General features: G+C 43.8%; 1 protein-coding gene across 1 annotated transcript in view; it reads right to left on the reverse strand.

Moving 5' to 3' along the window:
• masp1 (mannan-binding lectin serine peptidase 1) overlaps window positions 1-12872 on the reverse strand; it is a 247786-nt gene that overhangs the window by 183487 nt on the left and 51427 nt on the right. The window lies entirely within an intron of this gene.

Consider the following 12872-nt stretch of genomic DNA (forward strand, 5'->3'; position numbering starts at 1 on the left):
TTTGGTTTTACCTGGGATGACACTGCAAGCAGTATAACTCTCTAAAAATAAAACACATTTCTGCAAATGGGGCCATATAGATACATGCACAGTCGACAGAGTGCCCTCTGGTCGGTCACAAAAATGGGTCTCTGCTAAGCAAAGTTCCATAGAATACTCATTCCATTGCAGAGTGTATAAGCACACAAGGAGCAGGTGGAAGTCAATAACAGATGCAGTGATTCACCATATTGCAAAACACACTTTCCCCTTCCTACTTAACTTGCACCCTAAAAATACCAGTACATTTTCCAAGGTCAGATAACTACACTATCCAGTAATTCATACCAAAAGCAACATGCCCCATGCATATTAAGCCATAATGACAAACAAAATAAAAAACAAAAAGGGGGAAAGAGAAAAGGCAGTACTGTTTAAATTAAGGCTACCTATACTACATGTTCAGATTGAAGATGTAGCAATCAAAAACTGAATAAAAGGAATGCTAACTGTATGCCCTGAAATTACTGTAATGATGAATATAATATGAGCTTGGATAAACTCACTTTCTCTTAATTGCTCTCATTATTGATGCAACAAAGTTTTGGCCACTAAAGTGGTTTCTGTTGATCTGCTATACTGCTTATATATGGCACTTTAAAATGGTGTATAAATGAAACATCACACAGCTTTACATTGTGGAGGTTTGACAATATATTTAGAGAATTGTACAGGTTTGTTTTCAATGAGGAAAAACTCATTTTTATTATGTGTTTAATTTATTTTTTTAATAACTTTTTTCTTTGTTATTGGGAGCTATAGGCAGAGTCAGTTTCTGCAATTTAAACTTTATTGAAATATATTTAAAGATGTTTACACTATATAAACATCTCTTTCAAAGCTATTTTTCCCCTAATGTGGCCATCTCCATTTTGTGGAGCGAGGTTATGGTAACTAACCATGACATTATTCATACGGCCCGAGATTTAAAAAAAAAAAACCTCTTGCAAATTGTGTGTCAGTTTTAAGAATTCTCACTTTAATATCCAACTAACCAAACTTTGGTTTCTGATTAGGCTTTGATGAAACACAGGATAGATTTTGGTTATGACTCTCATTTGGTTATTGACAACATCTCTTCTCCTAGTTACTATTTTAAAATAATATAACTGACCCTGAGATGAGACATGTACAATATGTGTATAGGGACATAATGGGTTTGCAAATACAGGTCAAAGACATGCGTAAACAGGTTGCAAACATCATGACCTCTTTACAACAAGTAGTTGGGGAATTCAGCAACATAAACTGCCTGATAATTTGACTGGTGCACAATCTTCCACCAGAACTAGTCAAATAACTATCAGTCCTGCACCCTACACTTTATTCTAGTGATCCAAATAAATGATTTTTCTTTTTTTTAATCAATATTAAATGCTTTTGACGTGCAGCCTAATTCTTGTGCCAGAGACAGTCTGTTTTTATTATTTGACTTTTTAGATAAGCCCATATAATTTGCATTCACCATACATGATAGTAATAACCTCTTCATTTCTATTGATTTTTTTCATTTAAAACTTTTGAAATATTTTTCAAATTTCTTTACCTTCTGAATTAACCATAAAAAGGCTACTAGAATTTAAGTACGGGAATAAATCCATGTGTATTCACACTTACTTTTTGAGTGGTCACAGGATATATGGGTTGGGAGGAGCCCACCTTAACCTTCTTGTTCAAAAATGGAAATGAAAGATGAACTGGCTAGCCATAACGAAGGGGATACCTTAGATGAGATGATAGACATGGTGCAAAAATGGTAAAGGACTTGCAAATTGAAAGTTAAGCATACAAGCACAAAAAGGTGGATTAGTTGCCTAGTCAAAAGCACAGCTATAGCTAAACCAAACAAAAACTGGGGAAAGCAAATGTCAGCTTAAAAGTACATCAAAGGCACATTTGTGAGACACTATATTTTTATTTTTGGGAAACAGGACTTATAGTGACAAACTGTAGTAAGTGACAGGGAAACTAAAGTGTCCACACTCTATAAGACAGTAAGTGTAATTGGCAATTCTGATGAAGTATTCTTTTCAAATTAACACAGTGGCTCAACTGCTTTTGTAGACTCTGAAGCAGCAGAAAACGTCATTAGTACATCCAGTTATGACTCTGACATCAAAAATAGGGGAGGTCTTTAAAAATGGCTAACCTGAAGCACCCTAGGAAACTGGGAGGCTTCAGGTCTGTTTAGGCCTCAGAATGGAGAACAGGATTTAAAAGTTGAAAATGCAAAAGACTGTCACATGTAGGAGTACTATGAAACTACAGCTTGTATAGGGACTGTCCCACAAGAATCTTTATAAAAGAGGATACATTAACATGAGGTGAAAAGGTCTTGCCTTAAAGGCAATTCACAGTAAACAAGTCCCACTACCAAAATCAGAAATCAGTATCCTTGAAACAGTAGCAGAAGTCACAAAAAAAGTAAATACAAATCAACTAATCAAAACAAGAACTCACCAAACCACCAAGCATATCCTATGAACAGCAATGGACTACTACTTCTTATTATCCTTCTTTATTAACGGTTCTAACACCCTGTGGTACAATACTGCCAACTTCTATCCTGAAGATGTTAATATCCTTCTATCATTTGATATAATCCTAACCGTTTAGAAAATGAATACTTTATTGTACATCTCTTCTATTTTACTAAACCTTACTATTATATTTTTTACACTTAGGTCTTGGATATGTAAAGATAATGTCTTTTTGGACAGGCTCCCTCTATTTCAGTTTTTATACGACACTAAAAATTGCGAGCCAGACTTTGTTGTTAAGCATTCCTTACAGATCCCATCTGTTATTTACACACAGTGACCTAAGCTTATTTATAACAATATCATCCCTTCTGTGTTTCTCTGTAAATATATTTCTGTAGATTGAATTCTGAATCTGAAATAGATGTCTAGCTGTATTTCCCAAGTTCCACCGTTTTTGCCGTAATTTCCCAATTTCAGCTACACTCAGTGACACTATGATGTGTACTGTATATTTGTTTTACTTGAAGCTTTCCTTGAAACTCTATCAACCATTTCATTTGTCTCTATATCTACATGCATTTGAACCCACAAAAATCCTACGGTACTACCTTGGTAGTACAGAACCTATAACATAAGCATTTGATGGAGAATTTAATTGCCAGGATCTTTGCTTGAATGTTATTTCTCCACCCATCATATCATGTAATATTATTAGCTTTTTATGTCAAAATACATTGAATTCCAGGATGTTTTTACAAGTCATTAGAACTACTGCTACAACCCAAACACAACTGTTCTATTGATGCATTATCTCAACCAGAAACATTGCTATGGGTAAATATATTCAATAGCATCTACCAAATATGTTTATTAAACTATTTATCAGTTTAATTGGGAGAAGGATTTATTCATGGAAATAAAGGATGAGGGCCTGAGGTTGTATATTGGTTATAGAAAGCTAAACTGAATAACTGTTAAAAACAACCACCCACTTTTTCTCATCTCATCCCTTTTCATTTGGATCACTGGTCAAATAACCCTTCACAACATAAACCTATCACGAAAATCTGACGTATCTCAACAGTGCAACATGACTAAACGCTAGACAAGCAAGAGGAGCTCTGTTTTTTCAGTTGATTTAACTATATGACAACTTATCTTTCAGATTATTTTAGGTGATGTCCCACAATATTATCCCCCCTCTCCATACTTAACACTGCTGTGAAATTTGTGGAAACCTTTATGTTTCTGGGATCTGTAATCTCCCAGGACTTGAAATGGCAGGCCAATGTAGGATCTATCATAAAAAGGGATAAACAGCAAATGTACTTCCTGTGACAGCTAAGGAAGTTCAACCTTCCAAAGGAGCTGCTGATTGAGTTTTACACAGCAGTCAATGAGTCTGTTAACAGCTCATCCATAACAGTGTGGTTTGGATCAGTGACTAAACATGATAAAAACAGGCTACATCAAATAGCCAGGTCTGCCAAAAAATGTCATTAATGCCAGTCCGCCCACCATACAGGACTTGTATTATTCTAGAGTCACGACTCAGGCTAGGAAAATTATTGCTGACCACTCACATCAAGGCCACAACCTTTATTGATTTTTTTCATAGGAGCATTTGAGATTAATATATGCCAAAACAAACATATAAGAACAGTTTTTTCCCCACAGGTCATTAAGTTCACAAATGGTTAGTTTCTTCCCCTCAGGCCCTCAGGCCTCCCAGGTTCTTGTTAATACATATACTGTATATATACAGGTAAAATTCCATTACAACGAATTGCCAGGGACCTAAAAAACATTTTTGTAATGAAAATTTCATTGTAATGAGATTCTGTATTTGTTACTAAAGTGCTTTCTTTAACTTGCACCCAGGCTTCTTTCGCATTAATTTTAATCTCCCCTGCCTACAAGTTATGCTGAGGAGAATTTTACTCAACATTTCCTTGCGATAATACACTTTCAGGGTGTGAATGATGCCCAAATCCAATGGCTGAAGCATTGCTGTGCAATTGGGTGGGAGGAATACAACACGAACATTATCTAAATGTGGAAGCATGTTGTGGACAGCAGGGTTATCAATCAGCAGCGGAATCATCCTTTTCTTCTTCATATTTATACATATATATATATATACTTTTGTGGTATTGTGAACCCGGCCGGGACGCCCAGGAGGACGAGAGGAGGGCCTGTGCCTCCTCCAGACCGCGAGGGGGCGTCCGTCCTGGTTATGTTGGGGGCCTCGGGTAAAGGGCTTGGAAGCCCAGCCCTGTAGGGACCCGTGGCCACCGCCAGGCGGCGCCCCGATGCCGGTATATCCCGTGTGGTCCCCGGCCGGACGCCCAGGAGGACCAGAGGAGGGCTTGTGCCTCCTCCAGACCGAGAGGGGGCGTCCATCCTGGTTATGCTGGAGGCCTCGGGTAGAGGGCTTGGAAGCCCAGCCCTGTAGGGGCCCGTGGCCACTGCCAGGCGGCGCCCCAGTGCCTGATTATCCCGGGAGGGGGAAGTCGACAAGGGACACCCAGACGGCTTCCGGGTGCGCAGCCGGCACTTCCGCCACACGGGGGTGTGTCCGTGGGAGATTGCCGGGAAGCAGCTGGAGCCCATCCGGGTTCCTATAAAAGGGGCCGCCTCCCTCCAGTCATGAGTGGAAGTCGGGTGGAAGAGGACGGAGCTGGAGTGAGGACTGGAGGCGGCCAGAAATAAAAGAGGCACAGGACTGTGTGGCCTGGACATTGGGGGAATCGGTGCAAGAGGCACTGGGGTTTGTGCACGTCCAATTTGTAAATAGTATTGTAAATAAACAACGTCTGTCTGTGTCCGGGTCCAAGTTCACAGTGGCGTAGTCGTGCGGATGGGCCGTCTGGTACAAGACGGGGACCTGCATTTCCTTTCAAACAAAAGTCTGTGAACGGCCTGGCGCAGCAGCGGACCCCACACACTGGCCGCAGGAGCGGCCCGTGTACAACCCCGCGGGAGCGGTTCGCCCCAGAGAACGGCGCCGGACCGCAGAATGGCCGTCCCCGGGTGCGGAGGAAGAACAGCCGTTGCCAGAGCGCAGCGGGCTCCGAGGGTCGCGCTGTCAGGACAGACAGCGAGGCCGCCGTTGCGACGCAGGGGCCTCGGCATGACAGGATCCGGGAGGTAAGTGCCCTGCCCTGCAGTAATCGGCCCTTCGGGGTCGCACTTACCTTTTCTACAGGGAGGGACGATCCGGATGCGTGTCCGTGGCAGGAGCACGCCGGGCCACGGACTGTCGGCAGCGCGAGGGTGGCAGCAGAGGAGGCTGCAAAATCGGAGCCGCTGCGGCTCGAAGAATCGCCACAGCTGCGACCACACCGCATCCAGAGCAGGGGAGACAAGATGGCCGCGGGACGAATGTCCCGCCCACTGACAGGCACGGGATTGGCTGGTGTATCTTGTGTGCCCGCCAATGATTGGATGAAGGTGTGACCAAGGAACGCCAGTCTCGTGCCTAGAAGGGACCCGATTGGGTCGGAGGGAGTGGCCCACAGGAGGCAGGCGTCGAGTGGAGCTGATGGACAGGTAAGCTCACCGGCGTCTGTCTCATTGTTTCCACCAGCGGCTTGGCGTGAGCCGGAGGAATCTCTTCGGCCTGCCGAGTCGTCCTTGGAGCAGGTGCAGGGTTATCTCGTGCTCCGTTTGGAGCAGCTGAGGGGAAAGGCGGTCGCGTCGGGAGAGACGCCACGTCTGACGGAGGTTCGGCGCGACGCTGGAGCTTTTGGCAATTGGGACACCACGGGGAAGGTAAGTGATATCGTCCCCGTAAAGCATAAAGGGGGATCCGCCGAACGTGGTCGCGACTTAAGGAGGACCGACTTCGAGTAAGCGATCCCCCCACAGCGGATGCGGCGGTGCAGACAGCCGATCGGGCGAGGAGACTGAGTACGCAGGCGCTGGCAGGACAGGGGCTGATGAGTGCCCTGGGTCCTAGCGCCCTGCGCTCCAAGCCCGCGGCAGTCTCCTGCCGCTCTGCAGGGACGCAGACGGGAGTGGATTTGAGCTGTTGCCATGCTTAGACCCAGACCGTCAAGGCGTCCAAGAGAAGAAGGAGGAACTGAGGGGTGAATGCCGGGACCTCCGATAGGAAGGGGCGTCTTGCTGGGGGTGAGCGCCCGGAGAAGGGCCATCCTCTGGGCGAGCCGCCTGCGAGAGCGAGCCCGTGGACAGCGAAAGGACGGGCATGGAACCTGAGGCGGAGGACTCTAGCAGGCAAGTCAGGGGCTGTCGGAGGGGGGCAGGAGAACTGCCGGTACAGGAGCCGACAGGACGCTCGGGGTGAGTGTACTGGCAGTGCTTCTGGCACTCCTTTTCTTTTTTCCACAGGCCCGAAGCCCGCGAGCGCTGAGCCGACGTCGTGTGGGACCTGCCCTCCTGGAACGGGCCACTCCGCGGGAGGGCTCCACGCCGGGAGGCCAAAGGTGACCCCGCCGGCGAGAGAGGCGCAAACTAGAGGGGCACGTTTGTATATATATATATATATATATACACACAGTGGAACCTCGGTTTGCGAGTAACTTGGTTTATGAGTGTTTTGCAAGACAAGCTAAATTTTTTAATTAATTTTGACTTGATAAATGAGCGATGTCTTGCAATACGAGTAGTATGGATACACTTTGTCTGCTGAGCGTCATGTGATCACAACTAAGCTGATGGTTCTTCTCTCTCCCACTCGCTCATGTGTCTCTCTCCTTATTTGTCTCTCTCGGAGTCTGCATGCCTCACTCATATAGTCAACATCCATACAAGCGTATACTGTTTACTACAGCATTGTGTGTGTGTGTGTGTGTGTGCTCGCGCACGTGTGTGCTTTGAAGTGCGAGTCCCCGTCTTACGCCCCAAAAAACGAAGCTGAGTCTCAGTACTTTAACACCAGCTTTATTCAGCTTGAAACAGCAACAGCGCGGTTATTTATTGTAGCGGGATTTTTATAATGTTCCTTGTATCACCCATCGACAGCAGGCGCTTATACAGAACTTGGCATTTTATGGCCCGCGGGCCACATCCGGCCCGCTGACTACCATTGCCCGGCCCACATGAGTTCGTATTAAAAGTGTAGCAACATCTATTACTTTGTGATAGGTGCATGAAATACTGTTACACGGCTTTTATTTTGAAGGTCACTATTGTTTTTCTTAATTACCAGTGTGCTTATGCACTTCAGCGAATGTGTTGAACAGCTTCCAAGAAATTAGCTCTTAGCCCTTAAATATGTCAGCTAACGTTAAAAAAAGAAAAAATGACACAGAATGTAGAGTTTTTAACAAGGCATGGACTTCTAAATATTTATTTGCTGAAATCAAAGGTAAAGCTGTGTGCTTAGTGTGTGGAGAACATATATCGGTGTTTAAGGAATACAATTTGAATCGCCATTACGAGAGTAAACACGGAGAAAAATATAAGAATTTCAGTGATACAGAGCGGGCATGAGCATCAGAAGATTTGCTAGCTAAACTCCAAAAGCAACAAGGATTTTTTACAAAGCTCCACTCATCCCCGGATGCAGCGGTCATGACCAGCTTTGTAATATCCCACAAAACTGCAAGATACAGTAAGCCATTCTCTGATGGGGAGTTTATCAAAGACTGTTTGGTGGAGTCTTCAGCGCTAATATGCCCTGAGAAAAAAGTTGCGTTTGCAACTGCGTCTCTCTCGAGGTGCACCGTAACGAGGCGGGTCGAGAACATCGCGGGGAATTTGGCAGGGCTGTGGAGTCGGTAGATAAATGCTCCGACTCCTCAGTTTCTAAATCTTCCGACTCCGACTCCCCGACACCGACTCCTCTGTATGTATATACTATGCTAAAGTATTTTCTACATCCATTGAAGGAAAGGAAGGCAACATACATGTCATTTCACCACAGAACTACTGGCTAGGAAGCCAACACTCTACTATAATGCCAGATTAACGACAAACACAATTGACATGGACGGGCAGATCCAGCTTGCCGAAAATCTCGACCACCGCCCCCATCCAAAGTAATGTGATGCCTCTGTCTGCTGCAGTGGCTGTCTCCTCTGTCAGCCAGCCGGAAGTTTAGTGCATTGTGTCACTCACCGGCCAGCTGATCAGCAGAACGAGCCTCTGCTGGAGACAGGTAGGGAGATCTGTGTTCTCGGCTCCTTCGGCCCTCTTCACTAGCGCATAGTGAAGGGGAGCCGACGGAGCTGAGAACACACCAGATGATTTTTCAGGCGTTTGACGTGTGATGACTCGTTGAACGGCCGAAAAATCGGCAGTGCATCTGTAAATGTATGGGGGGCTTTAGGCTAGGTTCACAGTTCCCTGTAACAGTGGAACACAACACGATGAAAAGCGGTGCCGCACCTTACCTGTGCATTACATCCCATATAGTGACGCATACAGTCAATGAAAAGCATGCTTCATGGTTACTTGACATGTTCGTTTTGTGGTAACATTATGCACTGCATGCATTGGGCTTTATTCTTAAATCAGATAAGTAGTTCATTATGACTGTGAATTGGGACATTTCAACTTACTTTTTTAATTCGCATTTAAATTTAGTAGGAGTCGGAGTCGGCCGACTCCGACTCCAGGTACCCAAAATTGTCTCCGACTCCGACTCCTCGACTCTGACTCCACAGCCCTGGAATTTGGAGCTTCAACTGCAAAAGAATATGGAAAAGTTTGTCTTGTTTTCCTTGGCTCTGGACGAGAGCTGTGACGTCCATGATACAGCCCAGTTACTTATCTTTGTACATGGATTAACGAAAGACTTTGAGATGATGGAGGAGCTGGCTGGTATATGGCCAATAAAAGGGACTACAACGGGGAGTGATTTGTTCACAGAGGTAAATGCATCTATGGACACGCTGGGATTAAAATGGGACAAACTAGTAGGTGTTACAACCGACAGCTGTCCAAATGTGACGGGGAAAAATGTTGGACTTTTGAGGCAGATGCAAGATAAAGTGACTGAAATTAACCCAGAACAGAAATTGGTATTTTTGCATTGTATTATTCATCAGGAGGTGTTGTGCAAGTCAGTGCTAAAAATTAGCCATGTTGTTGATGTTGTAAATAAAATAGTTTATTTCATTAGGGCAAGAGCACTGAATCACAGACAGTTTGTTTCACTGTAAGAGGAGCATGAAAGTGAACATAGTGACATAGGCTAGACAGCTTTGAGATGGCTTTGCCTTGGCAAGGTGCTTAAAAGAGTATGGGACCTGAGAGCAGAGATTCAGGAGTTTTGTGAAAAGAAAGACAAGGACATTCCAGAGCTCTCAGATACACACTGGATTGCAGATCCAGTTTGCTGTTGATGTAACTGCACTAATGAATGAATTAAATACCAAGCTGCAAGGCAAGGGCCTCTTTGCACACGAAATGTATAGCTTGGTGACAGCTTTCATGAGAAAGTTGAACTTTCTTTCAAGTCAATTAGAGGGCAACATTCTCACTCACCTGCCAACACTGAAAGAAGTCACACTATCAGCTGATCGTCTCCACAAGTATTCATCCATGTTAGGGGCACTGCATGGTGAGTTTTCAAGAAGTTTCAAGAGTTTTATTCCTCTCTCAAAGAGGTAATCTTCCCACACTTGAGGAGACATGCTCAGAGGATGTTGGTTCTCTTTGGATCTACCTACATCTGTGAACAAACATTCTCAGTTATGAAGTTTAACAAATCCCGATCTATATATCCTCTCTCAGCGATGATCACTTGTGTGCTGTCCTTCGCATATCCACCTCAGATATTCAACCTGACTTCAGTGCACTTGTTCAAGCCCAAAACAGGCTAGATTTCTCTCACTGAACACCAAAAGAACTGAGGCAAATTAATGTGATGTTGGTCTTTAAAAACTAGCTAATAAAGTTATGATGCTATTTTTTAAATGCTGCAAAAAATGCAGAATTTCTAAATTGTTTTTATAAATGTTCCTTAAATAGTTCAATAATTTTGTGCTCCACACTTGTTTGATTGACTGTTTGACATGTTTGGTTTACTGTAAGTTGATGCTGCTATTTTACATTAAGTTATGATGCTAGTTTTTTTTTTAAACATTGCAAATGTTGAAATTTTCTAAACTGTTTTTGTGATTGTTCATTAAATAGAATTATATATATATATTATATATATGTGTCCGGGCCAGTGTTCACTATATATATATGTATATGTATATATATAGTGATGGACAACCGACGTTTCAGTCCGGCCGGGATGTCCCTCTACAGAAGAAAGCAGCCGTTTCAGGGCATTACATCCCCCTGGGACGCTAGATGTCAGCTCCCCTGGATGGAAATGGTTCCTCGGATTCCCTCATGGAGTTCCTCTCTTCAGCCCTGTTGGGTGCCGTGGGTGCCGCCAGTGGGAGCTCACCAAGAACCCGGGGACTTTTACAATTACGTCACCACGGAAGTACTTCAGGGTCATGAGGACGGAAGCCCACAGTACTTCCGGGGCACTTGACGAAAGAAGATGTGGTATTGACCAGGAGAAGAAATTCTTCCGGGTCATGGACTTTAAAAGGACTCTCGTGAAGCCCTAGCAGGATGAGCTGAGTTGGGAGGAAAGGTGACAACGTGTCTGAGAGTTGGAAATTTTGTAATTAGTGATATTGTGTATTTAAGTATAATGGACGTGGAGGTGCTTATGCACATTTGTTATTATAATAAAGTCAACATTTGGACTTTTATCTGGTGTCTTGCATCTGCTCTGATGGTGCAAGGGGAAGACAGCGCCCCTATCTGTCACAATATATATATATATATATATATATATATATATATATATATATATATATATATATATATATATATATATATATATATATATATATATATATATATATATATATATATATATATTGTGAACGCTGGCCCGGACACAGACAGACGTACATCGCTTTTGCACCCAACACACTTTTATTTACAATATTTACAGGTTATGTACGTGCACACAAACCCCAGTGCCTCCAGCACTGATTCCCCTCAATCCAGGCCTCACAGTCCTTTGTGCCTTCCTGACCGCCTCCAGTCCTCTCTCCAGCTCTATCCACTTCCACCTGACATCCACCATCGACTGAAAGGAGGCGGCCCCTTAAATAGGAACCCGGATGGGCTCCAGCTGCTTCCCGGCATTCCTCCGTTGCCACGCCCCAGTGTGGCGGAAGTGCCGGCTGCGCACCCGTTAGCCGTCCGGGTGTCCCCAGTCGTCTTCCCCCCAGCACTTCCTGGTGTGGCGGAATATCAGCTTCTCAAAAAATTAAAGGAACACTTTGGAAAAACATCAGGGGCCTCATGTATAAACGGTGCATACACACACAAATGTTGCGTACGAACGTTTCCACGTTCGAATCACGATGCATAAAACCTAAACTTGGCGTAAAGCCTCGCACATTTCCACAGTATCTCATACCCTGTCATATGCAAGTTCTCCGTTCAGTTTTGCAGACTGGCGGCACCCAGCGTCAAAGCAATGCTACTGTTCCTGTGTGGTTTATCTTTCTTTTTCAGATCCACATCCCTGACGCAGCTTTATAAATACACTGAAATTAACCGCATATTGTTTATTAGTTTAAGGCATCTGATTGTAATTAACCTGTAACAATATAATGGTCCACAGAATGGTCAAACTATTCTAAATACCATGGCTGCTTTAGCGTTGTTAATCTCACTGCACCTTCTTCTTCTCCTTTCAGCTGCTCCCGTTAGGGGATGCCACAGCGGATCAACTTTTTCCATATTACTTTCACTGCACCACTCGGAGTAGCTGATCGGAAAGAGAAATATCTGTATACAGCATCAAGCACACGCTACCTCAGCCATGCTTCCTATTTGAACTGCTTCTCACATGGCAAACGCTTCAAAACCTTTACTGTACGGACCTCCCGGTTCAAAAACAGTTTCATCCCAACAGCTCTAAACGCAATCAATCACTCCTTCAACTGTTCCTTGTAGAACTGTTTGTACTTATAAGTACAATTACCTCACTGTAAACTTGCACAACCTGAGCCACTTTATAAAGCGCATATTTACATATGATGACGATATCATTATTAAGATGAAATGCAGCAAAATATGTTTATTATTTTATACAGATAAAACTTTAACTTTATTTAAATAATCTATATTGTTAGTAATTAAAGGACACAGTATCGCTACACTAGCAAGGATCTGGAGCTCCTTTCACGGATTGTTCCTGCCTTGCACTGTATGCTTCACTGGGACTGGCGTGAAGGATAGAATAATTAAACACATACTACGAAGACATTTCAATGTTCCTTAAAAGTTTTGAAGAATCTGCATTATAAGCATACAGATGGCTTAACGTCTATTACAGAGCTGATTGTGTGGTGA

The sequence above is a fragment of the Polypterus senegalus genome, chromosome 1 (genome assembly GCF_016835505.1).
Source record: "Polypterus senegalus isolate Bchr_013 chromosome 1, ASM1683550v1, whole genome shotgun sequence".
NCBI lineage: Eukaryota > Metazoa > Chordata > Cladistia > Polypteriformes > Polypteridae > Polypterus > Polypterus senegalus.